Source organism: Callithrix jacchus, chromosome 9 (genome assembly GCF_049354715.1).
Source record: "Callithrix jacchus isolate 240 chromosome 9, calJac240_pri, whole genome shotgun sequence".
Lineage (NCBI taxonomy): Eukaryota > Metazoa > Chordata > Mammalia > Primates > Cebidae > Callithrix > Callithrix jacchus.
Window position 1 is genome coordinate 61,723,605 of NC_133510.1, and position 17,919 is coordinate 61,741,523.

General features: G+C 39.4%; 1 pseudogene; it reads right to left on the reverse strand.

Moving 5' to 3' along the window:
• Positions 1-2,568: 2,568 nt before the first annotated feature.
• LOC100390766 (60 kDa heat shock protein, mitochondrial-like) lies at positions 2,569-4,764 on the reverse strand (annotated as a pseudogene).
• Positions 4,765-17,919: the final 13,155 nt, after the last annotated feature.

Consider the following 17,919-nt stretch of genomic DNA (forward strand, 5'->3'; position numbering starts at 1 on the left):
ATAAAAAAAATTTCATGCTCATGGTTAGGAAGAATCAATGTTGTTAAAATGTCCATACTGCCCAAAGTAATTTATAGATTCAATGCTATCCCCATCAAGCTACCTATGGCCCTATTCACAGAACTGGAAAAAACCACCTTAAACTTCACATGGAACCACAAGAGAGCCTGCATAGCCAAGACAATCCTAAGCAAAAAGAACAAATGTGAAGGCATCATGCTAACTGACTTCAAACGATACTACAAGGCTACAGTAATCAAAACAGCATGGTACTGGTACCAAAACAGAGATATAGACCAATGAAACAGAACAGAGACCTCAGAGGCAATGCCACACATCTACAACCATCTGAAATTTGAAAACCTGACAAAAATGAGCAATGGGGAAAGGATTTTTTGTTTAATAAATGGTGTTGGAATAACTGGCTAGTTATGTGCAGAAAACAGAAACTGGACCCCTTCCTGACACTTTACTACAATTAACTCCAGATGGATTAAACGCTTAAACATAAGACATAACAGTATAAAAACCCTAGAAGAAAACCTAGACAAAACCATTCAGGACATAGGCATAGTCAAGGACTTCATGACTAAAACACCAAAAGCATTGACAACAGAAGCCAAAATAGACAAATGGGATCTAATTAAACTGCAGAGCTTCTGTACAGCAAAAGAAACTATCAATAGAGTGAACCGGCAACCAGCAGAATGGGAAAAAAATTTTTGCAATCTACCCATCTGACAATATTTATAATCTACAAAGAACTAAAACAGATTTACAAGAAAAAAACAAACCAACTCTTTCAAAAGTGGGCAAAGGACAGGAACAGACATTTTTCAAAAGAAGACATGTAAGAGGCCAACAAACATATGAAAAGATGCTCATCATCAATCGTCATTAGAGAAATGCAAATCAAAACCACATTGAGATACCATCTCACACCAGTTAGCATGGCAATCATCAAAAAATCTGGAGACAACAGATGCTGGAGAGGATGTGGAGAAATAGGAACACTTCTACACTGTTAGTGGGAGTGTAAATTAGGTCAACCATTATGGAAGAAAGTGTGGCAATTCCTCAAGGACCTAGAAATAAAAATTCCATATGACCCAGCCATCTCATTACTGAGTATATATCCAAAAGATTATAAATCATTCTATTATAAAGACACATGCACATGTATGTTCATTGTGGCACTATTTACAATAGCAAAGACCTGGAACCAACCCAAACGCCCATTGATGATATACTGGACAATGAAAATGTGGCACATATACACCATGGAATACTATGCAGCCATAAAAAACAATGAGTTCATGTCCTTTGTAGGGACATGGATGAATCTGGAAACCATCATTCTCAGCAAACTGACACAAGAACAGAAAATCAAACACCACATATTCTCGCTCATAGGTGGGTGTTGAGCAATGAAAACACTTGGACACAGGGAGGGGAGCATCACACACTGGGGTCTAGTTGAAAAAAATAGGGTAGGGACATCACGGGGTAGGGAGGTTGTAGAGGGATAACATGGGGAGAAATGCCAGATACAGGTGACAGGGGGATGGAGGCAGCAAACCACATTGCCGTATATGTACCTATACAACAATCCTGCATGATCAGTGCATGTACCCCAGAACCCAAAGTACAATAAAAAATATATAATAAACTGTAAAAATTCAAGATGGGGAATGTTATAATGAACCCCAAGTTTTTCTTCAAAGAATCAATATATCAGTATGTTGAGCTCTCTTATTCTTTAATTGTCTATTTTAAAGTTTAACTTCCTTGTAATTCCAGTAAATGACCTTCTCCACGTATTCTAATCAGTAGTTCACATCTGCTCGCCCTCCCCCTGGCTCCTCCCTGACTCATCCTGGTCACCTGATCATCCTGGCTACCTGCTCTGACATGCCTATAACTATCCTTCACACCAAAACACCCATGCTTCCACTCCAGCTCGGACCCCTGCACTTTTTTAAACAGCCAATCAGGATTAGTCTAGCTTGTGCAGTCTAACCCTAGCCAATATGGGATGACGCAGCAGTAGGGACAACCCCGTCAGGCCTAAGTACCCCTTCCCCCATTGTCCAAGCATGCAGCAGCCATCACTCCTCTGACCGTGTGCCCTGCACCCTCTACAGAAGTAAACTGCCTTGCTGGGAAAAAAAAGAAAAAAGAAAAAATGTCCAGAAAATGTAACATTTAAACTCAAACCTAGAGTATGAAAAGGAGATATAGCAAGTCAACTATCTTAACTATTTTTTTAACTTTAAACAAATTTTTATTACATAAAGGTTGTCACATAATTGGATATTTCTCTACTTTGTACATAATTATTCTCACTCTCCACAAAAAGGCTACTTAACTTCTCATCTGGTGGTGGTAAGCACCAAAATCTTGATTTTAACAGAATAGTCGTAAAAATGCCTCAGTGATTTAAGTTGAAAGCAGTACGCTGGTACATGGCTCTTGTACCTATGTACAAATGTCTTTTTATTCAAAAATACAATTATCTGTAGGCAGGAACAATGACAGCAATATATATTTTGTCAACTGAAACCGGTAAGTGATGGTGGTTATAGTGATTTCTTAAACATCAGTCAGCCTTTTCTTCATTTTCTTCAACTGGCTTATCTGGAGTTATCAATGAGAAACACTCCCTTGGGCTTCCTGTCACAGTTCATTAATAAAGGTAAAGCACTATTCTAGGAGTTAGAACATGACACCTCTCATACTACCTCCCATTCCACCCTTGCACCATTCCAGGGTCCTTCTCTTCTTTAGGAACTTCTGTGACTACAACTTCTGCTGGAGTTAACAGAGAGGCCACACCAGCAACATCCAATAAAGCAGTTCTCACAACGTTTGTTGGGTCAATAATTACTTTTTCCACCATATTCACAAAATATCTGACCATAGCATCATAACCAACTTCTGAAGAAATTTGCATAATTTTCTCAACTATCAAGATCCTTCAACGCCTGCATTCTTAGCAATGGTCATTGCTGGAATTTTTAGTATTCTTTTTTTTTTTTTTTTTGAGGCAGAGTTTCACTCTTGTTACCCAGGCTGGAGTGCAATGGAGTGATCTTGGCTCACCACAACCTCCACCTCCTGGGTTCAGGCAATTCTCCTCCCTCAGCCTCCTGAGTAGATGGGATTACAGGCACATGCCACCATGCCCAGATAATTTTTTGTATTTTTAGTAGAGACGGGGTTTCGCCATGTTGACCAGGATGGTCTCAATCTCTTGACCTCGTGATCCACCCGCCTCGGCCTCCCAAAGTGCTGGGATTACAGGCTTGAGCCACCGCACCCGGCCTTTAGTATTCTTTTCATAATGTCTGCACCAGTTTTTTTATCTTCATTAGCTGGAGTCAATGAGTCAAAGGCTGGAATGCACTGAAGCAGAGCACAACCCCTCCTAAAACAATGCCTTCTTCAACAGCCACCCTTGCAGCATTAAGGGCATCTGTAACTCTCTTTTCATTACTTGTCCCACCAACCTTCAGCACAGCTACTCCGTCTGAAAGTTTTGCCAGCTGTTCATTCAGTTTTTCCTTTTCATATTCACTAGTTATGACATCTAACTGCTCAATGGTTTCTTGAATACATTTTCTAATTTAAACATTGTCACATTTTCCTTTTAAAAGCATAGCACATCCTTGGTCACAATGACCTCTCCAACTTTTCATAAGTCATGAGGCTGAACGTCTTCAAGATTTAGGGTCAACCTCTCTTCTCCAAACAGTGCGCCACCAGTAGCAATAGCCATATCTTTAAGCTGATTCTTTCTATTGTCACCAAACCCTGGAGCCTTGACTGCCACAGCCTGAAGACCAATCTTTAGCCCATTCAAGATGAGTGTACTTAGAACTTCTCCATCAACATCTTCAGCAATTATGACCAAAGGCTTACAGTGAGCATTGGCAATTTCAAGAGCAGGTACAATGGACGGTACACTATAATTTCTAATTCATCATTTAGTGTTTTTCCATCCTTTACTGTGATGACACCCTTTCTTCCAACCTTTTTCATTGCATCAGAGATGATATTGCCAATTTCTTTGTGTCCATTGGCAGAAACTGTAACAACCTGCATAATTTCTTCAAGGGTGGTCACAGGTTTAGACTGCTTTTTAAGTTCAGCAATTACAGCATCAACAGCTAACATCACACGTCTTCCAATTTCCACTGGATTAGCACCTTTGCTAATCTTCTCAAAGAATTCCATGGCAATACAGCATGCCACTACAGTAGCAGTAGTAGTGCCATCCTCAGCCTCTTCATTTGTATTATTAGCAACATCCTGAACAAGTTTAGCTCCAATATTTTTATAGTTAGTCTTTAGGTCAATTGTCTTTGCAACAGTCACACCATCTTTTGTTACTTTGAGACTTCCCCAGCGCTGCTCAATAATCACTGTTCTTCCCTTTGACCCCATTGTAACAGCTACAGTGTGGCCAAAAGGTCTACCCCTTAAAGCATTAAGGCTCAGGCATCTGCACCATATTTTAAATCTTTGGCCTAAACCTGAGTGAGATGAGGAGCCAGTACCCTGGACACTGGTCTCATTTGGCAAAAAACTGTGTATAACTGAAGCATTTCTGTGGGGTGGCTACAGGGCATGGGCGTGGTGAGTGAGGACTTTTTTTTTTTTTTTAAGACCAAGTATCACTCTTGTCACCCAGGCTGGAGTGTAGTGGTGCCATCTCGGCTCACTGCAACCTCCGCCTCCTGAAAAGCTGGGATTACAGGCGCCTGTCATCACGTCTGGCTAATTTTTGTATTTTTAGTAGAGATGGGGTTTCACCATGTTGGCCAGGCTGCTCTTGAACTCCTGACCACAGGGGATCTGCTCCCATTGGCCTCCTAAAGTGATGGGATTACAGGCATAAGCCACAGCATCTGGCCCTATCTTAACTACTTTTAAGTGTATGGTCCAGTGCTATTAAGTACATTCACACTCTTGTGTAGCCACCAGCATCCTCCATCTCCAGAACACTTTTCCTCTTTTAAAATTAAAATTTCATACACATTAAACAATAACTCCCTGTTCTCTTCTCTCCCAATCCCTGAACCAGCTTTTGCCTCTATGATTTTGACTACTATAAGTATCTCATATAAATGGAATCATACAATATTCGTCCTTTTTTGTCTGAATTATTTTATTTACTATAAAGTCTTCAAGGTTCACCCATGTCATAGCATGTGTCAGAATTTCCTTCCTTTTTATACATAAATAATATTCCATTATGTGAATATACCATATTTTGCTTATCCATGCATGCATCAATGGACATTTGAGTTGCTTCCATGTTAACCACAAAGAGTCTTTTTAAGATATTCATCATACATCTTATATTTTAATGTCCTTACTCCCCCATAGAAAATATTACAAGCCAGGTGCAGTGGCTCACACCTATAATCCCAGCACTTTGGGAGGCCAAGGCAGGTGGATCACGAGATCAAGAGATCAAGACCATACTGGTCAACAAGGTGAAACCCCGTCTCTACTAAAAATACAAAAATTAGCTGGGCATGGTGGCACGCACCTGTAGCCCCAGGTACTTGGGAGGCTGAGGTAGGAGAATTGCTTGAACCCAGGAGGCAGACGTTGCAGTGAGCCGAGATCATGCCATTGCACTCCAGTCTGGGTAACAACAGTGAAGCTCGGTCTCAAAAGAAAATATTACAAATAATGCCCATCTAATGAAAAAGAATCTGTCATATCTTTGATGCAGAAACAACTTATCACATGCTTCCACATGTAAACACAATAGGAATAAAGAAACATGAAGTAATTTTAGACTTAAATTATATAATTCAATTTTTTAAACATTAGCATATTTTTCCAAAAAAGTATACTTTAAATGCAATTATAACTCTTCAAAAAGTCTTCCCTTTTTTAAGTTATATACAAATAATTTGTCTACCAACTTTAGTTTTGGATTATTTTCTATATTCAGTATTCTGATTTACTGTAATGTCTGAAGTGTCAGTGCCTTAGTTATTTCTGCTATCAATTATCTGATATTAACATAGACTTAATTTTGGATTAAATATTTTTTATGTTTGCTGCATCTGCAAAATGATATTTTAACATAAACTCTCTGGTATTTTTCTAAGCTGTAGTTATTGCAAAAATGTTTTTCCAAATTTATTACATTTGCAGGGTTTTTCTTCAATATAAATTCTTTGATGTTGAACAAAGTTTGAGCAACTGCTTCAGGGTTTTCCTGTAGTAAAAATGTGTACAATAAGATCTGTGATACAAATAAAGGTACTACAACCTTCTTTATAATGTTTGCCTTTAAAATATATACTTTTCTTCACTTTAAAAGCTTATATTTTCTAAAAAAAAATTTGACAGTAATTACACTTATAATGCTTTCACTAAGTATAAACTCTCTGATATTAAGATGTGAACAAATATTAATGGCTTTTTTACATTCTTTTTGTTTGTACATTTTTTCTCAACTATAAATGGTTTTCTGGGCAATAAGGTGCAAAAATTGGTTAAAAGTTTCACCACATTCCACGTGTACACCACAGAATACTATGTAGCCACAAAAAAGTATGAGTTCATGTCCTTTGCAGGGACATGGATAAAGCTGGAAACATTAATTCTCAGCAAACTGACACAAGAACAGAAAACCAAACACCACATGTTCTCACTCATAAGTGAGTGTTTAACAATGAGAACACATGGAGACAGAAAGGGGAACAACACACACTGGGGCCTTTTGCAGAGTGGAGTCTAGGGGAGGGAGAGCAGGGGGTGGGAGGGTAGGGGAAGGATAGCATTAGGAGAAATATCTAATGTAGATGACAGGGTAACGGATACAGCAAACGACACTGTCACATGTATACCTATGTAACAAACCTGCACATTCTGCACATGTACCCCAGAACTTAAATTATTTTTAAAAAACCGTTTTGCCACCTTATTCACACTTGTAGTTTTCTCCACTACAAAAAATTGCCACATTCTTCACATATGTGGGGTCTCTCTCCAGTATGAATTATCTTATGAACAGTAAGCTTTGAGGATTGGTTAAAAATCTTTGCCGGTGGATGGATCCAAGATGGCTGATTAGGAGCAGCTCAGGATTGCAGCTCCCAGTGAAAACGCAGAGGGTGAGTGGATGCCGCATTTACAGACGGATTTTTATTGCCCACAGACCAGGAGACTCCCAGGCGGAGGAGCCCCACGGGTCGCCAGCGCAGTTGTTTTGGCCAGCACAGCTGTTTTGGCCAGTGCCCCAGCTCTGCAGGTCTCTGCGCAAAATAAACGGGTCCAAGCGCCATTTTAGCTAGCGATTGGAGCTCCTGGGAGACAGTTGCACATTCAACTGATGAAAAGGGGACTGAAACAGGGAGCCAGGCCAGGAGATTCCCAGGCAAAAAAGCACTACAAATCATGGGCACGGCTGTTTCAGCTGGCACAGTGGGTGGCCACATGGGAAATCACACAGATCCCAGTGCCTTTCCAACAGGTAACTAGAACACCTGGGAGACAGAGTCTCCCATTAAATGGGGAAAAAAAAGTGGGGGTCTGAGTCAGGGAGCCAGGTGATCAGGCTCAGCTGGTCCAACCCCCACAAAAGATAGCCATCTGAAACACTCTGGATTGAGAGCTTAGCAGCAAGCACTGTTGAACCTGGGATGGTCCAGCTCTGTGGGGGAGGGCCGTCCACCATTACCGAGGCAGTCCTCCACTATGGAAGTAGTCCACCATTGCTGAGGCAGCCCACCATCGCTGAGGCAGCCGCCATTACAGAGAGAGTCCACCATTACAGAGGTGGCCCACCATTGCTGAGGCAGTTCTAACCATACCCATATAAATGGGACTGCATCAAGTTCACACAGCAGCTGGGCAGAGCCCACAGCAGCTCAGCAAAGCCTCTGCAGGCAGACAGTGACTAGACTGCCTTCTCACTGGGCAGGGAAGCCCTGAAAAATGGCAGCAGCATGACAGAGACTTATAAATAAAGCCCTAACTCCCCAGGACAGAGCACCTGGGAAAAAACAAAGGGAGGTTTATGAGTTCTGCTGCAGCAGACTTAAAGTACCTGCCAAGCATCTCTGAATGAACAAGGGAGCTCACAGCTCAGCACTAGAGCTCCTATAAAGGACAGACTGTCTCCTCAAGCAGCTCCCTGACCCCCATATATCCAAAGAGTCACTTCATAAAGGAAAGCTCATAAAGGAAAGCTCAGACTGACATCTTTGTCCCTCTGGGACAAAGATAGCAGAAGAAACGAGCAGCTACTGCAGGTGATCCCCAGGCAAGCAGGAACTGGAGTGGACCTCAGCAGTCCTACAGAAGAGGCGCCTGAATGTTAGAAGGAAAACTAAGAAACAGAAAAAAATAACTTCATCATCAACAAACTGGACATTCACTCAGAGACCCAATCTGAAAGCCAACAACTACAAAGATGACAGATGGATAAATCCACAAAGATGGGAAGAAACCAGCACAAAAAGGATGAAAACACCCAAAACCAGAATGCCTCTCCTCCTACAAGGGATCTCAACTCCTCACCAGCAAGGGAATAAGGCTGAATGGAGAATGAGTATGATGAATTGACAGAAACAGGCTTCAGAAGGTGGGTAATAAGAAACTTCACTGAGCTAAAAGAACATGTTCTAAACCAATGCAAAGAAACTAAGAACCTTGAAAAAAGATTTGACGAAATGCTAAAAAGAATAAACTTGTTAGCTGAAAAACACAACACGAGAACTTCGTGAAGCATACACAAGTTTCAACAGTCAAATTGACCAAGCAGAAGAAAGGATATCAGAGGTTGAAGATCAACTCAATGAAATAATATGAAAAGGCAAGATTAGAGAAAAAAGGGTAAAAAGGAATGAACAAAGTCTCCAAGAAATATGGGACTATGTGAAAAGACCTAATCTACATCTGATAGGTGTACCTGAATGTGACGGAGGGAATGAATTCAAGCTGGAAAATACTCTTCAGGATATTATCCAGGAAAACTTCCCCAACCTAGCAAGGCAGGCCAATATTCAAGTCCAGGAAATACAGGAACACCATAAAGATATTCCTCAAGAAGAGCAACCTCAAGGTACATAATCGTCAGATTCACCAGGGTTGAAATGAAGGAGAAAATGCTAAGGGCAGCCAGAGGGAAAGGTCGGGTTACCCATAAAGGGAAGCCCATCAGACTCACAGCAGATCTCTCAGCAGAAACCCCACAAGCCAGAAGAGAGTGGGGGCCAATACTCAACATCCTTAAAAAAAAGAACTTTCAACTCAGAATTTCATACCCAGCCAAACTAAGCTTCATAAGTGAAGAAGTAATAAAATCCTTTACAAACAAGCAAGTACTCAGAGATTTCGTCACCACCAGGCCTGCTTTACAAGAGCTCCTGAAAGAAGTATTAAACATAGAAAGGAACGACCAGTACCAGCCACTCGAAAAACATACCAAATGGTAAAGAGCATCGACACAATGAAGAAACTGCATCACCTAATGGGCAAAACTGCTAGCTAGCATCAAAACGCCAGGATCAAATTCACACATAACAATATTAATCCTAAATGTAAATGGGCTAAACGCCCCCATCAAAAGACACAGACTGGCAAATTGGGTAAAAACCTAAAACCCATTGGTGTACTGTATCCAGGAAATGCATCTCACATGCAAGGATACAAAAAGGATCAAAATAAAGCGATAGAGGGAGATTTACCAAGCAAATGGAGAGCAAAAAAAAATAGCAGCAGTTGCAATTCTCGTCTCTGATAAAATAGACTTTAAATCAAAAAAGATCAAAAGAGATAAAGAAGGACATTACATAATGGTAAAAGGATCAATGCAACAAGAAGAGCTAACGATCCTAAATATATACACACCCAATTCAGGAGCACCCAGATACATAAAGCAAGTTCTTAATGACCTACAAAGAGACTTAGACTCCCACACAGTAATAGTGGGAGACTATAACACCCCATTGTCAATATTACACAAATCAACAATACAGGAAATTAACAAAGATATCCAGGACTTCAATTCAGACCTGGACCAAGCAAATCTAATAGACATATACAGAACTTTCCACCCCAAATCCACAGAATATACATTCTTCTCAGCACCACATTGCATCTACTCTAAAATTGACCACATAATTGGAAGTAAATCACTCCTCAGCAAATTCAAAAGAATGGAAATCATAACAAACAGTCTCTCAGACGACAGTGCAATCGAGGTAGAACTCAGAATTCAGAAACTAACTCAGAACCACGCAGCTTTGTGGAAACTGAACAACTGGCTCTTGAATGGTGACTGGATAAAAAATGAAAAGAAGGCAGAAATAAAGATGTTATTTGAAACCAACGAGAACAAAGACACCACATACCAGAATCTCTGGGACACGTTTAAAGCAGTGTCTAGAGGAAAATATATAGCAATAAATGTCCACATGAGAAGCAAGGAAAGATCTAAAATTGATGCCCTATCATCGAAATTGAAAGGGCTAGAAGAGCAAGATCAAAAAAACTCAAAACCTAGCAGAAGACAAGAAATAACTAAGATCAGAGCAGAACTGAAAAAGATAGAGACAAAAAAACCACCAAAAAAATCAATAAATCCAGGAGCTGGTTTTTTGAAAAGATCAACAAAATAGACCACTAGCCAGATTAATAAAAAAGAAAAGAGAGAATAATCAAACAGATGCAATAAAAACTGATAAAGAGGATATCACCACAGATTCCACAGAAATACAAACCATCATCAGGATTATTACAAACAACTCTAGGCACATAAACTAGTAAACCTGGAAGAAATGGATAAATTCCTGGACACTTGCATCCTCCAAAGCCTAAATCAGGAAGAAGTCAAAACCCTGAATAGACCAATAACAGGGGCAAAAGTTGAGGCAGCAATTAATAGCCTACCAACCAAATAAAAGCCCAGAACCTGATGGGTTCACAGCCAAATTCTACCAGACTATAAAGAGGAGCTGGTACCATTCCTTCTGAAACTATTCCAAACAAACCAAAAAGAGGGAATCCTTCCCAAATCATTCTATGAGACCAACATCATCCTGATACCAAAACCCGGCAGAGACTCAGCAAGCAAAGAAAACTTCAGGCCAATATCCATGATGAACATAGATGCAAAAATCTTCAATAAAATACTGGCAAACGGATTGCAACAGCAAATCAAAAAGTTTATCCATCATGATCAAGTAGGCTTCATCCCAGGGATGCAAGGCTGGTTCAACATACATAAGTCTATAAACATAATTCACCACATAAACAGAACCAAAGACAAAAACCACATGATTATATCAATTGATGCAGAGAAGGCCTTTGACAAAATTCAACAGCCCTTTATGCTAAAAACCCTCAATAAACTAGGTATTGATGGAATGTATCTCAAAATAATAAAAGTTATTTATGACAAACCAACAGCCAATATCATACTGAATGGGCAAAAACTGGAAGCATTCCCTTTGATATCTGGCATAGACTAGGATGCCCTCTCTCACCACTCCTATTCAATATAGTATTGGAAGTTCTAGCCAGGGCAATCAGGCAAGAAAAAGAAATAAATGGTATTCAAATAGGAAAAGAGGAAGTCAAACTGTCTCTACTTGCAGATGACATAATTGTATATTTACAAGACCCCATCATCTCAGCCCAAAATCTCCTGAAACTGATAAGCGACTTCAGCAAAGTCTCAGGATACAAAATTAATGTGCAAAAATCACAAGCATTCCTATACACCAATAACGGACTTAAATAGAGCCAAATCAGGAAGGAACTGCCATTCACAATCCCTACAAAGAGAATAAAATACCTAAGAATACAACTAACAAGGAATGTAAAGGACCTCTTCAGGAGAACTACAAACCACTGCTCAACGAAATAAGAGAGGACATAAACAGATGGAGAAACATTCCATGCTCATGGTTAGGAACAATCAATATCGTGAAAATGACCATACTGCCCAAAGTAATTTACAGATTCAACACTATCCCCATCAAGCTACCAATGACGTTCTTCACAGAACTGGAAAAAACCACCTTAAACTTCATATGAAACCAAAAGGGAGCCCGCATAGCCAAGTCAATTCTAAGCAAAAAGAACAAAGCTGGAGGCATCACACTACCAGACTTCAAACTATCCTACAAGGCTACAGTAATCAAAACAGCATGGTACTGGTACCAACACTGAGATATAGACCAATGGAACAGAACAGAGGCCTTGGAGGCAACACCACATGTCTACAACCATCTGATCTTTGACAAACCTGACAAAAACAAGCAATGGGGAAAGGATTCCCTGTTTAATAAATGGTGTTGGGAAAACTGGCTAGCCATGTGCAGAAAGCAGAAACTGGACCCCTTCCTGACACCTTACACTAAAATTAACTCCAGATGGATTAAAACTTAAACATCAGACCTAATACCATAAAAATCCTAGAAGAAAGTCTAGGCAAAACCATTCAGGACATAGGCATAGGCAAGGACTTCATGACCAAAACACCAAATGCATTGGCAACAAAAGCCAAAATAGACAAACGGGACCTAATCAAACTCCACAGCTTCTGCACAGCAAAAGAAACAGTAATTAGAGTGAATTGGCAGCCAACAGAATGGGAAAAAATTTCTTCAATCTACTCATCTGACAAAGGACTTATATCCAGAATCTACAAAGAACTAAAACAGATTTACAAGAAAAAAACAAACAAGCCCATTCAAAAGTGGGAAAAGGATATGAACAGACACTTTACAAAAGAAGACATACATGAGGCCAACAAACATATTTAAAAATGCTCATCATCCCTTGTCATTAGAGAAATGCAAATCAAAACTACATTGAGATACCATCTCATGCCAGTTAGACTGGCGATCATTAAAAAATCTGGAGACAGATGCTGGAGAGGATGTGGAGAAACAGGAACACTTTTACACTGTGGGGGGCAGTGTCAATTAGTTCATCCATTGTGGAAGACAGTGTGGCGATTCCTGAAGGACCTAGAAACAGAAATTCAATTTGAACCAGCAATCCCATTACTGGGTATATATCCAAAAGATTATAAATCATTCTACTATAAGGACACATGCACACAAATGTTTATTGCAGCACTGTTTACAATAGCAAAGACCTGGAACCAACGAAATGTCCATTGATGATAGACTGGACAGGGAAAATGTGGCACATATACACCATGGAATACTATGCAGCCATAAAAAACGATGAGTTCATGTCCTTTGTAGGGACATGGATGAACCTGGAAACCATCATTCTCAGCAAACTGACACAAGAACAGAAAATAAAACACTGCATGTTCTCACTCATAGGTGGGTGAACAATGAGAATACATGGACACAGAGAGGGGAGCACCACACACTGGGGTCTGTTGGGCGGAAATAGGGGAGGGACAGCGGGGGGTGGGGAGTTGGAGAGAGATAGCATGGGGAGAAATGCCAGATATAGGTGATGGGGAGGAAGGCAGCAAACCACACTGCCACGTGTGTACCTATGCAACAATCTTGCATGTTCTTCACATGTACCCCAAAGCCTAAAATGCAATAAAAGAATTATTCGAAAAAAAATACAAAAATTAGGCTGGGCACGGTGGCTCACGCCTGTAATCCCAGTATTTGGGAGGCCAGGCAGGCAGATTACAAGGTCAGGAGTTTGAGACTAGCCTGGTCAATATGGTGAAACCCAGTCACTACAAAAATACAAAAATTAGCTGGGTGTGGTGACTGGCACCTGAGTAGCTGGGACAGCTACTCAGGAAGCTGAGGCAGGAGAATCACCTGAATGCAGGAGGCAGAGGTTGCAGTGAGCTGAGATCATACCACTGTATTCCAGCCTAGGTGACAGAACAAGACTCTGTCTCAAAAAAAAAAAAAAAAAAAAATACAAAAATTAGCCAGTCTTGGTGGTGTGCACCTGTAATTCCAGCTACTTGGAGGCTGAGGCTGGTGAATCACTTGAACCCAGGAGGTGGAGGCTGCAGTCAGCTGAGATTGTGCCACTGCACTTCAGCCTGGGCAACAGAGCACGACTCCATCTCAAAATAAAATAAAATAGTAAAATAAAAATAAAATAAAGAGATCTTTGCCACATTCTTCACATTTGTAGGGTTTCTCTCCAGTGTGAATTCTCTTATGTTTAGTAAAAACTGAGGACTAATTGAAGGCTTTCCCACATTCTTTACATTTGTAGGAATTGTCTTTAGAATAAATTCTTTTATGTTAAGTATGAAAGCATGCAAAATGATTTGACACACTCTTTTCATTTGAAAGGTTTCTTTCTAGTATGTCTTATGTTATGTCTATTTTAATTTCAAAATTTATAAAATACTTTCACACATTTATCACATTGAAATATTTTGCTCTGGTTAGTTGTCAAACACTGGTTAAGTCCATTATGACCTTTTCTGTGCACCTTACACTCATCCACACTTTTACTTACTTTTCTTAACTGTAAATTCTCATATTCACATTTTCCATATCTTTTCAGTATAACTTTTTGAAAAAAAAAAAAAACCTCTATGTCCTGCTCTGGCCAAAGGTCTCGGGGGTTTGGCTACCATCTCATGTCTCTTCATATTCCAGGGCTTTTTATTTTTCTCCAGACAGGTGATCAGGTCTGACTTAGAGACAGCAATACCCAGGGAGACCATTTTCCTGTAGTTCCCTAACATCACATTCCTATATAAATTCCACTGTGTAGTGTAGAGGCATTGCCACTCCTTCAGAGAGAATTCTATGACCACATCCCTAAATGTCAATGATCTCGTTTCTAGGCTTCCAGGGTGTCCTGCTATCTTAGCAGTGGATCTCCCAATTTCTGCAGATCACAGGGTCACAGAGGCTGGGCCTCTAGAACTAGAAGAAACAGAAAAGTGAACACAAGAACTGGAGCTCTGGTTGCAGCAAGAGACAAAGGCCTTTATTTGTCTTTTGACAGTTTGATTATAATATGTTTCAATGTGGCTATCTTTGAGTTCATCCTACTTGGAATTTGTTGAGCTTCTTGGATGTTTATATTTATGGCTTTCATCAAACTTGAGAAGTTTTCAGCCATTATTTCTTCTAATATTCTCTCTACCCCTTTCTTTCTCTCTTCTGCTGGAACTCCCACAATGTACATATTGGTCTGCTTGATATTGTCCCATGGGACTCCTAGGCTGTGTTTACTTTTCTTCAATTTCTTTCTGTTCCTCAGACTTGCTAATTTCCATTGTCCTATCTTAAGGTTTGCTGATTCTTTCTTCTGCTTGCTCAAATCTGCCTTTGAATCCTTCTAGTGAATTTCTTATTTCAATTATTGAAATTTCCAGCTTCAGAAATTTTTTCCTTTCTAGGTTTTCTCTTAATATTCCTATTTTGTTTATACATAGTCTTAACTTTCTTCATGCCTTCCTTTAGTTCTCTGAGCATCTTTTGCTAGTTCTTTTTTAATTAAATTTTATTTTTAATTTTTGTGGGAGCATATTAGGTATATTTATAAGATACATGAGACATTTTTAAATAGGCAGGCAATGCATAATAATTACATCTAGATAAATGGGGTATCCCCCACCTCAAGCATTTGTGTTTTGAATTACACACTTATTTTAAATGTACATTTAAATTATTTTTTACTACACTCACCCTGTTCTGCTAGAAATACTGTCTTGTCCATTCTATTTTTTTACCCATTACCCATCCCCAATTTCCCCTCCCTTACACCTACACCCACACCCCCACCCCACTACCCTTCCTAGCCTCTTGTAACTATCATTCTGCTATCTCCATGAGTTCATTTTCTTTAAATTTTAGCTCCCATAGGTGAGAACATGCAACAATGAAGGGAGGTGCAACCACAATGTCTGCATACCTCTGAACCTCTGTAATCAGATCAGAAGCAGCAATAGGCAATCAAAGCAGAGATCTCCACTATTTGGAGGACAGAGTCTTTTTTTTTTTTTTTTTTGTCCACCTTGGCCCCCACAACCTGCATGCAAGCTTCTCCAGGAACATGTGCACAGCTATCTGCCACAGGGATAGGGGATGGGGGATGGTTAGCTGCTACTGTGCTAAGAGCTAAAATTGATCAAAATGAACCACAAACTACTCTCCAAGCTTTTCTCTGGATGTTGCAAGGCTTCAATAGACCCAGAGTTCCAAAATAGTTACATCAGATTCTATTTCTATAATGTTTACCTAAGTGGGAAAACAGATTTCTGGTGCTTCTTTCTCTATTATCTTCCCACAATCCTCAAATCTTGTTTTAAATGTTTGATAAGTTAATAGTCTTGAGATACTACTTTTAATTTATATTTAATAAAATTTTAGCTCAAAAGAATAAATCCTGCTAGTTTAACTGTCTTTAAACGTCTAATCAGCCACATCTACACATAGGCATCACCATCTATCAATCTAGACATAGGCCAAATGATGTTTGCTAGGAGCAGGTTAAAAATACAGCTGCTAGGAACAGGTGGAAGATGCAGGTAATGCCTGTGTTAAGGGCTATATACACAATGACCATGCTTTCTGGATCCAAAATTCAGATATAGTGCCTAAAAGATTTGAGAATCATCATATGAAAAATATTATTAATATACAAAAATTAAATTTGATTGTATTATGAATTTAATGCACTGCCTTTATTTGTTATGGTTTTAGTTTGCTTAATTTTATTTTATTTATTTTTTTTTCCATAAATTATTGGGGTACAGGTGGTATTTGGTTACATGTGTGAGTTCTTTAGTGGTGATTTGTGAGATTTTGATGCATCCATCACCCAAGCAGTATACATTGTACCATATTTGCAGTCTTTTATTCCTCGGCCCCCCTCCCTCTCTTTCCCCAAAGTCACCAAATTCCACTGAATCATTCTTATGCCTTTGTTTCCTCATAGCTTAGCACCCACCTATCAGTGAGAACATATGATGCTTGGTTTTCCATTCCTGAGTTACTTCACATAAAGTAATAATATCCAGCCTCATCCAGTCACTGCAAATGCTGTTAATTCATTCCTTTTTATGGCTGAGCCATCAGTATTCCACCACAGATACAGATATCGATAAAGATATAGATATATAGATGATATAGATACAGATATAGATATCACAGTTTCTTTATCCACTCATTGATTGATGGGCATTTGGGTTGGTTCCACAATTTTGCAATTGTGAATTGTGCTGCTATAAACATGTGTCTCAGTGTCTTTTTTAAATAATGACTTCTTTTCCTCTGGGCAGACACCCAGTAGTGGGATTGCTGAATCAAATAGAAGTTCTACTTTTAGTTATTTAAGGAATATCCACAGTTTTCCATAGTGGCTGTACTAGTTTATATTCCCACTAGCAGTGTAAAAGTGTTCCTTGATCACTGCATCCACACCAACATCTACTTGTTAATTGACTTTTTGATTAAGACCATTCTTGCAGGAGTATGGTCGTACTGCACTGTGGTTTTAATTTGCATTTCCCTGATTATTAGGGATGTTGAGCATTTTTTCATATGCTTGTTGGCCATTCGTACAACTTCTTTTGAGAATTTTCTATTCATGTCCTTAGCCCACTTTTTGATGGGATTGTTTTATTCCTACTGATTTATTTGAGTTCATTGTAGATTCTGGTTATTAGTCTTTTGTCAGATGTCTAGATTGTCAAGATTTTCTCCCACTCTGTGGGTTGTCTGTTTACTCTGCTGACTGTTCCTTTTGCCATGCAAAAGTTCTTTAATTAGGTCCCAGCTGTTTTTGTTTTTCTTGTATTTACTTTTGGGTTCTTGGTCATGAAATCCTTGCCTAAGCTAATGTCGAGAATTTTTCCAAAATTATCTTCTAAAATTTTTACAGTTTTGGGTCTTAGGTTTAAGTCCTTAATCCATCTTGAGTTGATTTTTGTATAAAGTGATAGGATCCAACTTTATT